Consider the following 20,301-nt stretch of genomic DNA (forward strand, 5'->3'; position numbering starts at 1 on the left):
ACCCGAGCCAAGAGTATACTCACTCATCACTACTCTAAATGTTAAAATCAATAGTGTTATTCAAAAGTACAGCTCGTCCTGCAAAAACAAGCCCCCATGCAGTTATATTAATTGAAAAATAAAAAAGTTATGGCTCTGGGAAAAAGGGGAGGAAAAATGTAAAATCTCAAGGAGGTGAAAGGGTTAAACTAAACCAATATTCTTTTAAACAAATTTTCGAATAGGGTGAATACTAAACTAAAAAAACTAAAGAAAATTGGTTGAAATTAAGGCTAGAAAAAATCAAGAAAACCAACCTTATATTATAATGATATTGAAGGTAAAAAATACCTTTTAATTTGTACCTTTAAAACCATGAAACAACCACAATTGCCATAACAGACAACCATGCTCACTATATGTATCCCCATCACAGTGGCCTAATAAGCACTGCCTATCAGCGGAGGTTGGCACCCTACCACAAAAATACGAGATTGGCGCCCCCGCTCGACGCTGTCCCTAAATCTCCTAGATGCACCCTGAGCTAGTGTCTCATTTGGGCCACCTTTTATACATCACAGGAAAAATGAAAAGGAGACAGGGATTACTGCAAACTGATGTTGGATTATAGGCATCAATTTCATGACTGTGACAGGGTGAGAGACACAACAGACAAAAAAGTACCAAAGTGCTCGTGAACATACAGTAGATAACCTCACTAGACTGTTCCCTACTGCTGAAAAATCCTGCCTACCTGCGGGGGTTGGCACCCTATTGTTCAGCGGATATGGCGCCCCCACTCAGCGACAGCTCTCACTAAAAGACCCTATAACCAGTTAAGGTCCTGAAAGACATGTTAAACGATAAACACAAACCTGATAGCCATGTCATATAAATGAGGCAGAACTAATGTTAAGTAGTGTTGAGCATTCCGATACCGCAAGTATCGGGTATCGGCCGATATTTGCAGTATCGGAATTCCGATACCGAGATCCGATATTTTTGTGATATCGGGTATCGGTATCGAATCAATAGGGATGTGGAAAATAAAGAATTAAAATAAAAAATATTGATATGCTCACCTCTCCGGCGGCCCCTGGACTTCACGCTGCTATCCGGGAGGCTTCTTTGTTTAAAAAGCGCGCCTTTCGGACCGGTGAATGACGTCCCGGCTTCTGATTGGTCGCGTGCCGCCCATGTGACCGGCACGCGACCAATCAGAGGCCGCGACGTCATTCGCAGGTCCTCAATTCCTAGAATTAGCAGTTTTGTGAATGAGAATGACGTCGCAGCTTCTGATTGGCCGCGTGCCGCCCATGTGACCGGCACGCGGCCAATCAGAAGCCGCGACGTCATTCTCATTCACAAAACTGCTAATTCTAGGAATTGAGGACCTGCGAATGACGTCGCGGCCTCTGATTGGTCGCGTGCCGGTCACATGGGCGGCACGCGACCAATCAGAAGCCGGGACGTCATTCACAGGTCCGAAAGGCGCGCTTTTTAAACAAAGAAGCCTCCCGGTTAGCAGTGTGAAGTCCAGGGGCCGCCGGAGAGGTGAGCATATCAATATTTTTTATTTTAATTCTTTATTTTACACATCCCTATGGATCCCAGGGCCTGAAGGAGAGTTTCCTCTCCTTCAGACCCTGGGAACCATGAGAATACCTTCCGATACTTGATGTCCCATTGACTTGTATTGGTATCGGATATCGGTATCGGCGATATCCGATATTTTTCGGGTATCGGCCGATACTATCCGATACCGATACTTTCAAGTATCGGACGGTATCGCTCAACACTAATGTTAAGTCATATACTGCCCTGGTTATTAGTTGGTATTACACATGATAACAGCAAGTGAGGAAAGATACTCATCGCATATGATGTCCAAATACGCCTCAACGTGTTTCACCTATACGGATCATCAGGAGCCTGATAAAAAAGGTATCTTTTATCTTCAATATCATTACAATATAAGATTGGTTTTGTGAATACTAAACTAGCATAAGAGACTGGCATACCTCTCAGGTAAAATCCTATGTATGCTGATGCAGGAACCTACATGGTACACTTAATAATAAACTGTTATATGCCATAAGCGTGCATTTTTTACCTAGTGTAAATGCTGCTGTTCTGCTGAATATGGGGTTGTTTTTCTTTGGTTCCTGTGCATTTCTGTTCCAGAGATAAGGCCTTCTCCTCAAGTATGTAAATCTAGTCTTATTAAGGTACCGTCACACTAAGCGACGCTGCAGCGATACCGACAACGATGTCAATCGCTGCAGCGTCGCTGTTTGGTCGCTGGAGAGCTGTCACACAGACAGCTCTCCAGCGACCAACGATCCCGAGGTCCCCGGTAACCAGGGTAAACATCGGGTAACTAAGCGCAGGGCCGCGCTTAGTAACCCGATGTTTACCCTGGTTACCAGCGTAAAAGTAAAAAAAACAAACACTTCATACTTACCTACCGCTGTCTGTCCTCCGGCGCTGTGCTTCTCTGCACTCCTCCTGCACTGACTGTGAGCACAGCGGCCGGAAAGCAGAGCGGTGACGTCACCGCTCTGCTTTCCGGCCGCTGTGCTCACAGCCAGTGCAGGAGGAGTGCAGAGAAGCAGAGCGTCGGGGACAGACAGCGGAAGGTAAGTATGAAGTGTTTGTTTTTTTTTACTTTTACGCTGGTAACCAGGGTAAACATCGGGTTACTAAGCGCGGCCCTGCGCTTAGTTACCCGATGTTTACCCTGGTTACCAGTGAAGACATCGCTGGATCGGTGTCACACACGCCGATCCAGCGATGTCAGCGGGAGATCCAGCGACGAAATAAAGTTCTGGACTTTCTTCAGCGACCAACGATCTCCCAGCAGGGGCCTGATCGTTGGTCGCTGTCACACAGAACGATTTCCTTAACGATATCGTTGCTACGTCACAAAAAGCAACGATATCGTTAACGATATCGTTAAGTGTGACGGTACCTTTAGTCTATTGATGTGATCCTTAAGGGGAACCTGTCAGCAGGATTTTGCTAAGTAAACTACAGACATTGCCAGGTTGCCACTGTTAAACTGATTAAAATGATACCTGGGGTGAAGAAATCCATCTTGTAGTTCTTGTGTAATCAGTCTTAGGTCAGAGTCACACTAGCGTATAATACAGGTGAGTGCTATGCGAGAAAACATCGCATAGCACTCGGACCACTGTTAAACCCTTTACCCCCAAGGGTGGTTTGCACGTTAATGACCAGGCCAATTTTTACAATTCTGACCACTGTCCCTTTGTCTACTATATAATTGTCTAAGGGTCACTTCCGTCTGTCTGTCCTTCTGTCACGGTTATTCATTTGCTGATTGGTCTTGGCAGCTGCCTATCATGGCTGCCGCGACCAATCAGCGACGGGCACAGTCCGATTAGTCCCTCCCCTACTCCCCTGCACTCACTGCCTGGTGCCCGCTCCGTAATCCCCTCCGCTCACACAGGGTTAATCGCAGCGGTTACGGCCCGCGTTGTAACGCACTCCGTTACCGCTGCTATTAACCCTGTGTGTCCCCAACTATTTACTATTGATGCTGCCTATGCAGCATCAATAGTAAAAATATGTCATGTTAAAAATAATAAAAAAAAAAAAACCTGCTATACTCACCCTCCGCCGCCTTTCCCGCTCCTCACCACGCTCCCGGGACCGCTCCATTGCAAGCGGCAGCTTCCGGTCCTGTCCCAGGGCTGGTGTGCGGCAATGACCTGCCGTGACGTCACGGTCATGCGACCGCGACGTCATCATAGGTCCTGCTCACACCAGCCCTGGGACCGGAAGCTGCCTGTTATGATCCGGTGACCTAGGAGCTGCATGATAACTTTCACTGGAGAAAGTGGCCACTGTACTGACCGCAATCCTGAACTTAACACCGCGACTAGAACTAGCCGTGGAGTGTACCTAACACACCTAGACACCTCGTCACAGCCGGAGAACTAAATACCCCTAAAGATGGAAATAGGAATACTATCTTGCCTCAGAGAAAATCCCCAAAGGATAGACAGCCCCCCACAAATATTGGCGGTGAGTCGGAGAGGAAAAAACATACACAGGCAGAAAAACAGGATTAGCACAGGAGGCCACTCTAGCTAGATAGGACAGGATAGGACAGAGTTCTGTGCGGTCAGTATAAAAACCCTTCAAAACATCCACAGCAGAATATACAAAAACTTCCTACATCTTTACTAAAAGATGTAGGAGCGTAAATATGCAACTCCAGTGAATCATACAATCAGAGCAGGAATAAAACTGAAACAAGCACACTGGCAGTGTGCCACAGAAACAAAAACCAAACTTATCTTTGCTGAAATAGGCAGCGAGCAGGAGAAGCCAGAAAGTGATCCAACACTTCACAAGGAATATTGCCTACTGGCAAGGGCTAAAGGACAGTGGCGTAGGAAGAGGGGTGCGGGGGGGGGGGCGGTCCGCCCCGGGAGGCACAATGCCGGGGGTGGCCGGCGCTGCAGGAGAAGAAGAAAAAAAAAAAAAAGACGCCCCTTTAAATCTTCGGGCGGCGCCGTCCGCCGCCACGACCAGGGCCAGCTCCCCCCACCCCCGGGCCCCGCCCCCGCCCCCCGCTCTAATACTCACCTCTCCTGGTTCCTGCGGCTTCAGCGTCCTCTGACTCTGCGACGTCTCAGAGCAGAGTGCGCGATGACGTCACTACTGTGCGCGCCGCTCTGCCTCTCTGTCCTGAGCGTCGCAGAGCCGGAGAGACGCTGACTGGCTGCACCGGACCTGCGCTAGGAACGGGAGAGGTGACGATTTTACTTTTTTTTTTTTTTCTTTATGTCTGACTGTCTGGGGGCAATGCTGGACACACTGGGGCAATACTGGAGACCATGGGACAGATTGCTGGACACACTGGGGCAATACTGGAGACCATGGGGCAGATTGCTGGACACACTGGGGCAATACTGGAGACCATGGGGCAGAATGCTGGACACACTGGGGCAATACAGGAGACCATGGGGCAGAATGCTGGACACACTGGGGCAATACAGGAGACCATGGGGCAGAATGCTGGACACACTGGGGCAATACAGGAGACTATGGGGCAGATTGCTGGACACACTGGGGCAATACTGGAGACCATGGGGCAGAATGCTGGACACACTGGGGATATACAGGAGACCATGGGGCAGATTGCTGGACACACTGGGGCAATACAGGAGACCATGGGGCAGATTGCTGGACACACTGGGGCAATACTGGAGACCATGGGGCAGAATGCTGGACACACTGGGGCAATACAGGAGACCATGTGGCAGAATGCTGGACACACTGGGGCAATACAGGAGACCATGGGGCAGATTGCTGGACACACTGGGGCAATACAGGAGACTATGGGGCAGATTGCTGGACACACTGGGGCAATACTGGAGACCATGGGGCAGAATACTGGACACACTGGGGCAATACTGGAGACCCTGGGGCAGATTTCTGGACACATTGAGGCAATGCTGGAGACCCTGGGGCAGACTTCTGGACACACTGGGGCAATGCTGGACACTGGGGCAGATTGCTGGACACACTGGGGGTAATATGCTGGACACACTGGGGCAATGCTGGACACTGGGGGTAATATGCTGGACACACTGGGGAAAGGCTGGACACTGGGGCAGATTGCTGGACACACTGGGGGCAGTGCTGGACAAACTGGGGCAGATTGCTGGACACACTGGGGGTAATATGCTGGACACACTGGGGCAGATTGCTGGACACACTGGGGGTAATATGCTGGACACACTGGGGCAGATTGCTGGACAACATGGGGGTAATATGCTGGACACACTGGGGCAGATTGCTGGACAACATGGGGGTAATATGCTGGACACACTGGGGGCAGGACTTGAGGCATGGGCAGAATGTAGATACGGGGCATGATTGGAGACACGGGGCAGGATTGGATCATGGGGCAGGACGGATACGATGGAGGCTGGTGGGGCAGGATGGGGAGATCATATGGGGTAGAATGGATACTCATGAGGGCAGGATGCGAGAACATATGGCTGGAGCCAGGAATGAGATAAACGGGGCCAGGGTGGGGAATAGTGTTACCATAGGGGATAATTAAGGGATATTATTACTGCAGTGATGTATTTATTTTATTTTTTGAGTATACTGTTTTAAATGGGGGTGCGGTCCTGTTACTGTGCAGAGTGACACTATATCACCTTTTTTTCTTCATGTGATGCAATGTAGAAGTTGTGAAAAATTAAGTAATGTGTTCTGCAAGCAGAGCTCGAGATAACTGTGTTATTTCCTGCAGAAACGAGTCCTGGCTGGAAGGAATGATGGCGGTCTGTGCTGGATGAAAGATGAAGGACTTCACCTAGAGACGTCACTGGTGAGTCAGTGTTACCTATACACTGACACTATACACTGTATACTATATAGAGGTCCTGTGTATAATGTCACCAGTGATCTCTGTATTACCTCTACACAGACACTGCATACTAAGTACAGATCTCCTGTGAATACTGGCACTTATGGTGATAGTATTGTGTTTTTTTTTTTTATTACTGATCAGTATTGTAGTATTCAGTCACTATGTGGTGGTAATATGTGGTCTGGAAATGGTGTTGTGGTATTTGTCCCTTGTATGTAGTATTATTCGGTCACTATGTGGCCTGGTCATGGTGTGGTGGTATTAAGTCACAGGTGTGGCATGTGGGGGTGACACCATTAGGCCCAGTTTAAGTTCTACAAAACAGGAAAACCATTTTTGGTAACCTTTGTGTGTATTGAGCCGGGGGGGGGGGGGGCGCCAAACTCGGGAACAGCCCCGGGCGGCAAAAGCTCTAGCTACGCCTCTGCTAAAGGATCCTGCCCACTTAAATATCCCAGTCAGAATTGTAATCATCTGATACACCTGGCCAAGTCTGTGACTCAGAGACAACTGCATTCCCACCTACAACCACTGGGGGGAACCCAAGAGCAGAATTCACAACAGCTGCCGCTTGCAATGGAGCGGTCCTGGGAGCGTGGCGATGGGCGCGAAATCGGCGGATGGTAAGTATAGCAGGACTTCAACGGCCCTTCGGAAGGTGAGTATATGTTTTTTTGTTTTTTTTAAGTCTCTATACTACGTGGCTCTGTGCTGGGCAATATAATACGTGGCTGGGCAATATACTACGTGACTGGGCAATATACTACGTGGCTCTGCTATATACTACGTGACTGGGCAATATACTATGTGACTGGGCAATATACTACGTGACTGGGCAATATACCACGTGGCTCTGCTATATACTACGTGGCTCTGCTATATACTATGTGGCTTTGCAATATACTACGTGACTGGGCAATATACCGTACTATGTGGCTCTGCTATATACTATGTGGCTGGGCAATACGTGACTAGGCAATATACTACGTGGCTGGGCAATATAGTTTGTGGCTGGGCAATATACTACGTAACTGGGCAATATACTACGTGACTGGGCAATATACTACGTGGCTGGGCAATATACTACGTGACTGGGCAATATACTATGTGGCTGGGCAATATACTACATCGCTGGGCAATATACTACATAGCTGGGCAATATACTACGTAACTGGCCAATATACTATGTGGCTGGGCAATATACTACGTGACTGTGGCAATATACGTCGCTGGGCAATATACTATGTGGACATGCATATTCTAGAATACCCGATGCGTTAGAATCGGGCCACCATCTAGTGAGGTTATAACTATGGAACGCTTCAATGGATCCTGATGATTCTGACATTGTTTTCTCGTGACATATCGTACTTCATGATAGTGGTAAAATTTCTTTGATATTACCTGCATTTATTTGTGAAAAAAAAAGAAATTTGGTAAAAATTTTGAAAATCTTCACAACACCATTTTTTTAGGGGCCACATCACATTTGAAGTATTTTATATGATATAAAATACCCAAGTGTGACACCATTCTAAAAACTGCACTCCTCAAGGTGCACAAAACCACATTCAAGAAGTTTATTAACACTTCAGGTGTTTCACAGGAATTTTTGGAATGTTTAACAAAAAATGAACATTTAAATTTTCTTCACAAAAAATTTACTTCAGCTCCAATTTGATTTATTTTACCAAGGGTAACAGGGGAAATTGGACCCCAAAAGTTGTTGTGCAATTTGTCCCGAGTACACCGATACCCCATATGTGGAGGTAAGCCACTGTTTGGGCGCATGGCAGAGCTCGGAAGGGAAGGAGCGCCATTTGACTTTTCAATGCAAAATTGACTGGAATTGAGATAGGATGCCATGTCGCATTTGGAGAGCTTCTGATGTGCCTAAACATTGAAACCCCCCACAATTGACACAATTTTGGAAAGTAGACCCCCTAAGGAACTTATCTAGATATGTGGTGAGCACTTTGACTGTTGTGAATTCAGCTTTTGGGCTCCCTCCGGTGGTTGTAGAGGGTAATGCAGTTGTGCCTGGACTGCAGGAGTGGACAGGTGTATCTACTAATTGCAAAACTGACTGGGGTATATAGCTTTGCTGGATCCTTTAGTCAGTGCCAGTTGCCCATTGTTCTTGGAGGATTCACTTCCCTGCTGGTCTCTCCAGTTTGCTGTGTTTTTCTACAAAGATAAGTCCTGGCTTTGTTTTTGCTGTCCACCTGCAGTGGACCTTATAGTTCTGTGCATTTTCATGTTTTTGTCTTGTCCAGCTTGGTCTGTGAAGGATTTTTTGCAGCCTAGCTATTTCTCTGGAGATGCAGATATAACCCCCATGTCTTTAGTCAGATGTGGTGATCCGTATTTTCTGCGGTGGATATTTTCTAGTGTTTTTGTACTGACCGCATAGTACTCTGTTCTATTCTTTCTTTTTAGCTAGTATGGCCTCCTATGCTAAAATCTGATTTCATATCTGCGTATGTTATTTCCCTCTCCTCTCACAGTCAATATTTGTGGGGGGCTATCTATCCTTTGGGGATTTTCCCTGAGGCAAGATAGGTTTCCTGTTTCTGTCTTTAGGGGTAGTTAGATCTTAGGCTGTGCCAAGGGGTTTAGGGAGAGTTAGGTACACCCCACGGCTACTTTTAGTTGCGCTGCTAGGTTCAGGGTTTGCGGTCAGTACAGGGACCACCTTCTCCAGAGTACGTCTCATGCTGCTCCTAGGCCACCAGATCATAACAGTACAACTGGCCAACAATGAGTTAATTGCATCTCAGAAGAAGGGTGGACAGATTTTGAGCCATTTTTTTTCCTTAGCCTGTTTGGTCTGTTCCTCCCTCTTTACCTCTGGGTGGCTACGGAGTTTAGTATTAACATGAATGTTCAGGAGTTAGTTTCTCGGGTGGATCAGCTTGCTGCTAGGGTACAGGGTATTTCAGATTTCATTGTTCAGACTCCTGCCTTAGAACCTAAGATTCCCACTCCTGATTTATTATTTGGTGACAGATCCAAATTTTTGAGTTTCAAAAATAACTGTAAACTGTTTTTTGCATTAAGACCCGGTCTTCTGGTAATCCTATTCAGCAGGTTAAAATCATCATATCTCTGCTGCGTGGTGACCCACGGGATTGGGCATTTTCCCTGGAATCTGGCAATCCTGCTTTCCTTAATGTTGATTCATTCTTTCAGGCATTGGGGTTGTTGTATGATGAGCCTAATTCTGTGGATCAGGCTGAGAAAATCTTGTTAGCCCTGTGTCAAGGTCAAGAAGCGGCAGAATTGTATTGCCAGAAATTTAGAAAATGGTCTGTACTGACTAAATGGAATGAGGATGCCTTGGCGGCAATTTTCAGAAAGGGTCTTTCTGAATCCATTAAAGATGTTATGGTGGGGTTCCCCACGCCTGCTGGTCTGAGTGATTCTATGTCTCTGGCCATTCAGATTGATCGGCGCTTGCGCGAGCGCAGAATTGTGCACACTGTGGCGTTGTCCTCTGAGCGGAGCCCTGAGCCTATGCAGTGTGATAGGATTTTGTCTAGAGCTGAACGTCAAACATTCAGGCGTCAGAATAGGTTGTGTTTTTACTGCAGCGATTCTGCTCATGTTATTTCTGATTGCCCTAAGCGTACTAAGAGAATCGCTAGTTCTGTTGCCATCAGTACTATACAACCTAAATTTCTGTTATCTGTGACCTTGATCTGCTCATTATCATCATTTTCTGTCATGTCATTTGTGGATTCAGACGCCGCTCTGAACTTAATGGACTTAGAATTTGCCAGACATTGTGGTTTCCCCTTGCAGCCTTTGCAGAACCCTATTCCTTTGAGGGGCATTGATGCTACACCGTTGGCTAAAAGTAAACCTCAGTTTTGGACACCGCTTACCATGCGCATGGCGCCAGCCCATCAGGAAGATTGTCGTTTTCTGGTGTTGCATAATTTGCATGATGATATTGTGCTGGGTTTTCCATGGTTGCAGCTACATAATCCGGTGTTAGACTGGAAATCCATGTCCGTGACTAGTTGGGGTTGTCAGGGGGTTCATGATCAGGTTCCTTTGATGTCAATCTCCTCTTTCCCCTCTTCTGAAGTTCCTGAGTTTTTGTCTGACTTCCAGGATGTATTCGATGAGCCCAAATCCAGTTCCCTTCCACCGCATAGGGACTGTGATTGTGCTACTGATTTGATTCCAGGTTGTAAGTTCCGTAAGGGCCGACTTTTCAACCTGTCTGTGCCTGAACATACCGCCATGCGGAGCTATATTAAGGAGTCTTTGGAGAAAGGGCATATTCGGCCATCTTCTTCACCGTTGGGAGCGGGGTTCTTTTTTGTTGCCAAGAAGGATGGCTCCTTGAGACCCTGTATTGATTATCGCCTCTTGAATAAGATCACGGTTAAATTTCAATACCCCTTGCCTTTGCTTACTGATTTGTTTGCTAGGATTAAGGGGTCTAGCTGGTTTACTAAGATTGACCTTCGAGGGGCATATAATCTTATTCGTATCAAGCAGGGTGACGAAAGGAAAACTGCATTTAATACGCCCGAAGGTCATTTTGAATACCTTGTGATGCCATTCGGACTCTCTAATGCCCCATCTGTGTTCCAATCCTTCATGCATGATATCTTTCGGAGTTATCTTGATAAATTCATGGTTGTATATTTGGATGATATTTTGATTTTTTCCAATGATTGGGAGTCTCATGTGAAACAGGTCAGGATGGTATTTCAGATCCTCCGTAATAATGCTTTGTTTGTGAAGGGGTCAAAGTGCCTCTTTGGAGTGCAGAAGGTTTCTTTTTTTGGTTTCATTTTTTCTCCCTCATCTATAGAAATGAATCCGGTTAAGGTTCAGGCCATTCATGATTGGATTCAGCCCACATCTGTGAAGAGCCTTCAGAAATTCTTGGGCTTTGCTAATTTGTATCGTCGTTTCATTGCCAACTTCTCCAGTGTGGTTAAACCTCTGACCGATTTGACCAAGAAAGGCGCTGATGTGACGAATTGGTCCTCCGCGGCTGTTTCTGCCTTTCAGGAGCTTAAACGCCGATTTACTTCTGCCCCTGTGTTGCATCAGCCAGATGTTTCTCTTCCATTTCAGGTTGAGGTTGACCCGTCTGAGATTGGGGCAGGGGCCGTTTTGTCTCAGAGGAATTCTGATGGTTCCTTGATGAAACCGTGTGCCTTCTTTTCTCGGAAGTTTTCACCTGCGGAACGCAATTATGATGTCGGCAATCGGGAGTTGTTGGCTATGAAGTGGGCATTTGAGGAGTGGCGACATTGGCTTGAGGGGGCCAAGCACCGTATTGTGGTCCTGACCGATCATAAGAATCTGATTTACCTCGAGTCTGCCAAACGGCTGAATCCTAGACAGGCTCGATGGTCCCTGTTTTTCTCCCGTTTTGATTTTGTGGTCTCGTACATTCCTGGTACTAAGAATGTTAAGGCGGATGCCCTCTCTAGGAGTTTTTTTCCTGATTCCCCTGGGGTTCTTGAGCCAGTCGGCATTTTGAAGGAAGGGGTGATTCTTTCTGCCATCTCCCCTGATTTGCGACGGGTTCTTCAGGAATTTCAGGCTAATAAGCCTGACCGCTGTCCTGTGGGGAAACTGTTTGTTCCTGATAGATGGACTAGTAAAGTGATTTCTGAGGTTCATTGTTCTGTGTTGGCTGGCCATCCTGAGATTTTTGGTACCAGAGATTTGGTTAGTAGGTCCTTTTGGTGGCCTTTCTTGTCACGGGATGTGCGTTCTTTTGTGCAGTCCTGTGGGATTTGTGCGCGGGCTAAGCCTTGCTGTTCCCGCGCTAGTAGGTTGCTTTTGCCATTGCCGTCCCTGAGAGACCTTGGACGCATATTTCTATGGATTTTATTTCCGATCTTCCTGTTTCCCAAAGAATGTCGGTTATCTGGGTTGTCTGTGACCGATTTTCTAAGATGGTTCATTTGGTGCCTTTGCCTAAATTGCCTTCTTCTTCTGATTTGGTTCCGTTGTTTTTTCAGCATGTGGTACGTTTGCATGGTGTTCCGGAGAATATTGTGTCCGACAGAGGCTCCCAGTTTGTTTCTAGGTTTTGGCGGGCCTTTTGTGCCAAGCTGGGCATTGATTTGTCTTTTTCCTCTGCATTTCATCCTCAGACAAATGGCCAGACTGAGCGAACTAATCAGACCTTGGAGACCTATTTGAGATGCTTTGTGTCTGCTGATCAGGATGATTGGGTGGCTTTTTTGCCATTGGCCGAGTTTGCCCTTAATAATCGGGCTAGTTCGGCTACTTTGGTTTCGCCTTTTTTTTGTAATTTTGGTTTTCATCCCCGTTTTTCTTCTGGGCAGGTTGAGCCTTCTGACCTTCCTGGTGTGGATTCTGTGGTCGACAGGTTGCAGTAGATTTGGGCTTATGTGGTGGACAATTTGGTGCTGTCTCAGGAGGAGGCTCAGCGTTTTGCTAACCGTCGTCGGTGTGTTGGTTCCCGACTTCGGGTTGGTGATCTGGTTTGGTTATCTTCCCGTCATGTTCCTATGAAGGTTTCTTCCCCTAAGTTTAAGCCTCGATTTATTGGTCCTTATAGGATTTCTGAGATTATTAATCCGGTGTCCTTTTGCCTGGCGCTTCCAGCCTCTTTTGCTATTCATAATGTCTTCCATAGATCTTTCTTGTGGAAATATGTGGAGCCCGTTGTTCCCTCTGTTGATCCTCCGACCCCTGTATTGGTCGATGGGGAGTTGGAATATGTTGTTGAGAAGATTTTGGATTCCCATTTTTCGAGGCGGAAGCTTCAGTACCTTGTCAAGTGGAAGGGTTATAGCCAGGAGGATAATTCTTGGGTTTCTGCCTCTGATGTCCATGCCGTTGATTTGGTTCGTGCCTTTCATCGGGCTCATCCTGATCGGCCTAGGGGCTCTGGTGAGGGTTCGGTGACCCCTCCTCAAGGGAGGGTACTGTTGTGAATTCAGCTTTTGGGCTCCCTCCGGTGGTTGTAGAGGGTAATGCAGTTGTGCCTGGACTGCAGGAGTGGACAGGTGTATCTACTAATTGCAAAACTGACTGAGGTATATAGCTTTGCTGGATCCTTTAGTCAGTGCCAGTTGCCCATTGTTCTTGAAGGATTCACTTCCCTGCTGGTCTCTCCAGTTTGCTGTGTTTTTCTACAAAGATAAGTCCTGGCTTTGTTTTTGCTGTCCACCTGCAGTGGACCTTATAGTTCTGTGCATTTTCATGTTTTTGTCTTGTCCAGCTTGGTCTGTGAAGGATTTTTTGCAGCCTAGCTATTTCTCTGGAGATGCAGATATACCCCCCATGTCTTTAGTCAGATGTGGTGATCCGTATTTTCTGCGGTGGATATTTTCTAGTGTTTTTATACTGACCGCATAGTGCTCTGTTCTATTCTTTCTTTTTAGCTAGTATGGCCTCCTATGCTAAAATCTGATTTCATATCTGCGTATGTTATTTCCCTCTCCTCTCACAGTCAATATTTGTGGGGGGCTATCTATCCCTTGGGGATTTTCCCTGAGGCAAGATAGGTTTCCTGTTTCTGTCTTTAGGGGTAGTTAGATCTTAGGCTGTGCCGAGGGGTCTAGGGAGAGTTAGGTACCCCCCACTACTTTTAGTTGCGCTGCTAGATTCAGGGTTTGCGGTCAGTACAGGGACCACCTTCTCCACAGTACGTCTCATGCTGCTCCAAGGCCACCAGATCATAACATTTGACCCACCAAGTGCTTTACAGAAGTTTATAATGTAATGCCGTAAAAGTGAAAAATATTGTTTCACAAAAATGATATTTTCGCCCACAATTTTTAATTTTCCCAAGGGTAACAGAAAAAATTGGACCCCAAAAGTTGTTGTGCAATTTGTTCTAAGTATGCTGATACCCCATATGTGGGGGTAAACCACTGTTTGGGCGCATGGCAGAGCTCGGAAGGGAAGGAGCGCTGTTTGACTTTTCAATGCATAATTGGCTGGAATTGAGATCAGACGCCATGTCGCGTTTGGAGAGCCCCTGATGTGCCTAACTGAAACCCTAACCCAAACACACCCCTAACTCTAATCCCAACCCTAACCATAACCCTAGCCACACCCCTAACCCGAACATGCCCCTAACCCTAATCCTAACCATACCCCTAACCCCAACACACCATCTGCTAGCTCTATCTGCGCTAGTGGTGACGGACCCGGAAACGCTGCAGCCCGCGTCTCAGGGTCCGTCACTCAATGATGGCACTTTGCTAGCGCACGCCCATTGTGGGCGTGTGCTAGCGATGTGTCCGACATTGCAGTTTATGGCGGCGTTAACGGACTACATTACACCGCGTTATGCCGCGGTGTAACGTAGTCTGTTAACCGTACCGCCATAACGCAATGTGAACCTAGCCTTACCCTAACTTTAGCCCAACCCTAACCCCAACCCCAACCTTATCCCCAACCCTAACTTTAGCCCACAACCCTAACCCTAACCCTAATGGGAAAATGGAAATAAATACATTTTTTTTTTCATTTTATTATTTTTCCTTAACCAAGGGGGTGATGAAGGGGGATTTGATTTACTATTTATAGCGTTTTTTTTAGCGGATTTTTATGATTGGCAGCTGTCCCACACTATAAGACTCTTTTTATTGCAAAAAATTGTTTTTGCGTCTCCACATTTTGAGAGCTATAATTTTTCCATATTTTGGCCCACAGAGTCATGTCAGATCTTGTTTTTTGTGGGATGAGTTGACATTTTTATTGGTACCATTTTCGGGTGCGTGACATTTTTTGATCACTTTTAATTCTGATTTTTGTGAGGCAGAATGACCAAAAACCAGCTATTCATGAATTTCTTATTATTTTTTTTTACTTGTTTACTTTGTCCTGGGGGGACATGACCATATAGTGTCAGATCGCTGATCTAACACTTTGCAGTGCACTGTGTCAGATCATCGATCTGACAGGCACTGCAAGGAGGCTTGCTGGCGCCTGCTCTGAGCAGGCGCTTGTAAGCCACCTCCCTGCAGGACCCGGAAGCAGCCCCGCGGTCATCTTGGATCTTGGAGAAGTCAGTAAGAGGAGGCCAAAAGCAAGACATTTTTCAGGCAAGCTACGTGTCAGCAGGAGAAGGTGTGGCAAAATAATTTGAAATCCATGATTGGTTCATTTTAATGAAGATTAGATCATCAACATTCTGGGTAGCCAGACGTGTCCTTTTTTCGGTCAGTATTGAACCAGCAGCACTGAAAACTCTTTCTGATAGCACACTAGAAGCAGGGCAAGCGAGCTCCTGTAATGCATATTCTGCCAATTCAGGCCAGGTGTCAAATTTAGAAGCCCAGTAATCAAAGGGGAATGACCTGTGAGGGAGAACATCGATAAGGGAGGAAAAGTAGTTTGTAACCATACTGGACAAGTGCTGTCTCCTGTCACTTTGAATCGATGTAGCACTACCTGTCGTGTCAGCGGTCATTGCGAAATCACTCCACAACCTGGTCATAAAACCCCTCTGTCCAACGCCACTTCGGATTTGTGCACCTCTAACACCTCTGCCATGTTGCCCCCTACGGCTCGTGTGAGAACCATCACCGATGCTGTGTACTGGGAATGCCTGAACCAAACGGTCTACAAGAGTTGCTTGTTTGGTAGCCAATATTTGCTCAAGGTTCTCATGTTGCATGACATTTTGTAATTTTACTTTATATTGTGGATCCAGGAGGCAGGCCAACCAGTAATCGTCATCGGTCATCATTTTGATAATGCGGGGGTCCCTTTTTAGGATACGCAAGGCATACTCAGCCATGTGGGCCAATGTTCCAGGTGTCAATTCACTGCTTGTGCTGGGTTGAGGAGCACTTTCTTGCAAATCAACATCACTTGTGTCCCGCAAAAACCCTGTACCTGACCTTGCAACGCCACCAGTTTCTATTGCCCCCTGAGAAGCATCCTCCTCCCATAAATATTCATCCCCATCATCATCCTCCTCCTCCTCTTCATCCGCCACCTCGTCCAGGAGAGTTCCCTGAGCAGACAACAGCTGACTGTCATCAAGGCTTCCCTCCTCCTCGGCTGCAGACGCCAGCTCCTTAATGTGCATCAAACTTTGCATTAGCAGACGCATTAGTGGGATGCTCATGTTTATGATGGCGTCATCTGCACTTACCAGCCGTGTGCATTCCTCAAAACACTGAAGGGCTTGACAGAGGTCTTGGAGCTTCGACCACTGCACACCAGACAACTCCATGTCTGCCATCCAACTGCCTGCCCGTGTATGTGTATCCTCCCACAAATTAATTACAGCACGCCTCTGTTCGCACAGCAGTGTGGAGTTCCACCTTGTTACAACGTCAATTATTAGGCGGTGCTGGGGAAGATTAAGCGATCGATCGCTGATGGTTCAGCATACGGCTGGAGTGTACGGGCGACCGGCGGATGTGCGAGCAAAGTCTTCGCACCTTCAGGAGCATGGCTGGTAACTCTGGATAATTTTTGAGAAAGCACTGCACCACCAGGTTCAAGGTGTGAGCCAGGCAAGGTATGTGTTTAAGTTCTGAAAAGGCTATGGCAGCCATAAAATTCCTTCTGTTATCACTGACTACCTTGCCTGCCTCAAGATGTACACTGCCCAGCCATGACTGAGTTTGTTGCTGCAAGTACTCGGCCAGTACTTCCGCGGTGTGTCTGTTGTCGCCCAAACACTTCATTTGTAACACAGCCTGCTGACGCTTACCACTAGCTGTTCGATAATGGGACACCTCGTGTGCAACACTGGCAGCTGCGGATGGAGTGGTCGTGCGACTGCGCTCTGAGGACGAGCTTTCACTTTTGGAGGAGGAGGAGGAGGGGTGGCAAACGCCTACAGCCAACTGTTTCCTAGACCGTGGGCTAGGCAGAACTGTTCCACTATGGCTGTCCCCTGTGGACCCTGCATCCACCACATTAACCCAGTGTGCCGTGATGGACATGTAACGTCCCTGGCCATGCCTACTGGTCCATGCAACTGTTGTGAGGTGCACCTTTCTACTGACTGATTGCCTCAGTGCATGGACAATGCAGTCTTTGACATGTTGGTGGAGGGCTGGGATGGGTTTTCTCGCAAAGAACTGTCAACTGGGTAGGTCATAGCGTGGTACTGCCTAGGCCATCAGAGCTTTGAAAGCTTCACTTTCATCCAACCGGTAGGGCATCATCTGTAACGAGATTAGTCTAGCAATGTGGGCGTTCAAACCCTGTGTACGCGGATGAGAGGATGAGTACTTTCTTTTCCTAATGAGAGTCTCTTGTAGGGTGAGCTGGACTGGAGAGGTGCTTATGGTGGAACTAGCGGTGGTGGTGGTGGACATGGCGGATTGAGAGAGGGTTGGTGATGGTATTCTCGATGTTGGCCTACATACAGTGTTTCCTACCAATAACCTTGTGATTCCCTGACTGCTTTGGCCTTGCGACGATACCTCCACATTTGCTGCTGGTGGTGTCCTAACTGGTGGGCTTACAGTGAGGGAAGCAATGTAGCGTTGCTGTCTACCTTCATTCTGAGCAGGTGCACCAATGGTACGGGACGTTTGGTAGTTAGTCCAAGCTTGCAAGTGCATGCTGGTTAAATGTCTAAGCATGCACGTTGTATTTCAATTTTGAAGGTCTTTGAACATTTCTTACAGATAAGATCCGAATGATCAGTCAAAAGTTGGTTAAAAAGTTGCCACACTGCACTCTTCCTACTATGGAATACCTTTTCAGGCATTGCACGCTGTGCTACTTTCACCAGATGGCCATGCTGTCCTAAAACTGCTTTTGTTTTTGACAAACGTTTTTGGCCTGATACGTGCCTGCCAGATGACAGCTGTTGCGATGTAGATGGCTGCTGCGGATCATCCTCCTCCGCTTCAGAGCTACTGGCAGCGGCACCCTCTTCCCCCAGTGGCTGCCAATCTGGGTCAACAACTGGGTCATCTATCACCTCCTTTTCAATGTCATGTGCACCTTCCTCTGTGTCACCGTGTAAGGTGCTGTAGCGTTCGGGACAGGGCACCATAGTGTCATCAGGGTCAGATTCTGGCTCAGTACACTGTGAGGGCAATGTAGTGATCTGAGTCAATGGAACAGCATTATAATCTAGCTGTGGCTGTGCATCAGTGCACTCCATGTCCGATTCATCTTGTAATGGGCAGTTAACAATTTCCCATTCTATCCCAGGCACAGTATGTGTAAAGAGTTCCAAAGAGTAACCTGTAGTGTCGCCTGACGCATCCTTCACTTTTGGTTTGGGTGAAGGACACAAGGAAACGTCTTGTTCCTGACCGGGAGCATCCACTGACGACTTGCTGCTTTCATATTTGGAACTCTCTGAAGAGGAGGCGAAAGAGCTAAAGGCTGAGTCAGCAAGGAAAGCCAAAACTTTTTCCTGCTGCTGCGGCATTAAAAACCGTTTTCCTACTTGCAGATAAGGGAGCCTTCGAGGCCTTGTGTAGCAGACGATGACACTGGCTCAACACCTCCAGCCTTAGGTGCTATTGTGCTTTTGCCACTACCACCAGATGCACCACCACCACCATCAGTACCAGCTCGCAACCACCGCCCACGGCCTCTTCCACCTGACTTCCTCATTTTTTGGAAAATCAGTGCAGCGCCCCAGAGACCTGGTCGTTGCAGTATGACGCTCTGCCACTAAGGGGAGTGATGGTACGTCTGATGGCACTAAAGGAGTTCTCCTGACCAGGTATCACCAGAACACATTACACTTCACACTACGGCCACTAGGGGGAGAAAAAAGCTTTATTTATTGGGCCACTTCTCACACTGGTAAAACTAGGGGTTGGGGAGGAAGTTAGTCAGAAGCTGACTGGGTTGGATTCAGGCAACATCCCGTGGCAGGGGGTGTTGCAGGGAGAAGACACAGGGGGGTCCCTGTCAGGCGTGGGAACCTGGCAGGTGCCTAGCGAACAGAGCAGAACGTAACGGAACCGCGCCTGCACTACCTTGCGGCGGTATCCTAAGAAAAAGACATGAAGGGAAGGATATTGTGGAACAGTGTAAACGAGATCAAGCAAAAAGGAGTACCAGTAGGAGTCATGCCGTGAGACCGAGGCAACATCCTACTGAGGCGCGTAGCCGGTGGCCGGAACACCGCGGGAGTAACTGACTCTAGGCCTTACTTCGAACTCTGCAGGACAGTTAATTATAGGTTGGCTGTCTACCTTAAATTTCCTAAGAAGACATAGGGGGCAACAGTGGGAGAGGGTCGTCTCTAGGGTGCTGTTATGATCTGGTGGCCTAGGAGCAGCATGAGACGGACTCTGGAGAAGGTGGTCCCTGTACTGACCGCAAACCCTGAACCTAGCAGCGCAACTAGAAGTAGCCGTGGGGGGTACCTAACACTCCCTAGACCCCTCGACACAGCCTAAGAACTAACTTCCCCGAAAGACAGAAACAGGAAACCTATCTTGCCTCAGAGAAAATCCCCAAAGGATAGATAGCCCCCCACAAATATTGACTGTGAGAGGAGAGGGAAATAACATACACAGACATGAAATCAGAATTTAGCATAGGAGGCCATACTAGCTAAATAGAAAGAATAGAACAGAGTACTATGCGGTCAGTATTAAAACACTAGAAAATATCCACCACAGAAAATACAAATCACCACATCTGACTAAAGACATGGAGGGTATATTTGCATCTCCAGAGACACAGCTTGGCTGCAAAAAATCCTTCACAGACAAAGCTGGACAAGACAAAACATGAAAATGCACAGAACTATAAGGTCCACAGCAGGTGGACATTAAAAACAAAGCCAGGACTTATCTTTGTAGAAAAGCACAGCAAACAGGAGAGACCAGAAGGGAAGTGAATCCTCCAAAAACAATGGACAACTGGCACTGACTAAAGGATCAAGCAGGACTAAATAGCTGAGTCCAAATTGAACACACCAGATGAATGCTGCGATC

This window comes from Ranitomeya imitator, chromosome 3, assembly GCF_032444005.1.
Source record: "Ranitomeya imitator isolate aRanImi1 chromosome 3, aRanImi1.pri, whole genome shotgun sequence".
Classification (NCBI taxonomy): Eukaryota; Metazoa; Chordata; class Amphibia; order Anura; family Dendrobatidae; genus Ranitomeya; species Ranitomeya imitator.